The following is an 824-nucleotide window of genomic DNA, read 5'->3' on the forward strand; positions in this document are numbered from 1 at the left end:
GGATGAAAGAATGAGAAAGGAAAGGAGGATTTGGAAGGGGTAAGAAGAGAAAAGAAGAAGGTGAGAGGTATCAGTCTCTTGCGTTTGAAGGGTATGGAATTTGGTGGTGGTTGCTGGTGGGGAATAGTAGTGGTTGGTGCAGCAGTGGTAATCATGGTTGAGTCCTGAGAGCTCTACACCAACAGCATTGAGTCAGAGAGTTGCCAATTGCATACCATTCATAACATGAGACTAATGCTCAGGACTCAGGACTATCTAGTATCTATCTAACCAACTTGGGTTGGTCGAGTGGTCAGCTCACTCGTCCGCTTAAGTAAGTGTCGAGAGTTCGAATCTCGCCTTGTGCATGTAGCAATCTATTGGCCAGTGAGAGACCCTTAAATAGAGCTCCGATCCGTGACGGATTAGTCCTTGGCCTATCGGACTGAGGGATATCGTGGCAACTAAAAAAAAAATCTAGTATCTATCTTCACATTGTACACAATACTCATACTAATCATTTTAAGCCGCACGTGCATTTCTGGAATCTGGAGTTTACAACCACTTCCCTTTGCATATCAGCCATACACGACTCCTTACCCGCTTTATTTTTATTCTCTTTTCACTTTTTAAAGCCCAAGCCCATGATTCGGCCCTGCTAGACCTAGTAGTCTGTAGAATGTCATAGTAGATACTAGATAGTAATACTCTGACAAACAAAAATATCTTAGATTCCTAGTACTACTACATACTAGATAATTGTTTCCTATGTTTTCTGTTTCTCTTAACTTCTTACCTCCTGTTTGGATTTGCTTCAATCTCTGATTAACTGCAGGCCACGTAGT

At 42.0% G+C, this 824-nt stretch overlaps 1 long non-coding RNA gene across 1 annotated transcript in view; it reads left to right on the forward strand.

Annotated features, from left to right (window-relative positions):
• The window catches only part of LOC110264764, an 8,463-nt gene continuing 7,645 nt past the window's right edge, over positions 7 to 824 (forward strand). Inside the window, exon 1 of the long non-coding RNA XR_002350937.1 lies at positions 7 to 258. This is a non-coding gene — a long non-coding RNA (uncharacterized LOC110264764). The remainder of the gene's footprint in view (positions 259 to 824) is intronic.

This window comes from Arachis ipaensis, chromosome B07, assembly GCF_000816755.2.
Source record: "Arachis ipaensis cultivar K30076 chromosome B07, Araip1.1, whole genome shotgun sequence".
Taxonomy (NCBI): Eukaryota; Viridiplantae; Streptophyta; class Magnoliopsida; order Fabales; family Fabaceae; genus Arachis; species Arachis ipaensis.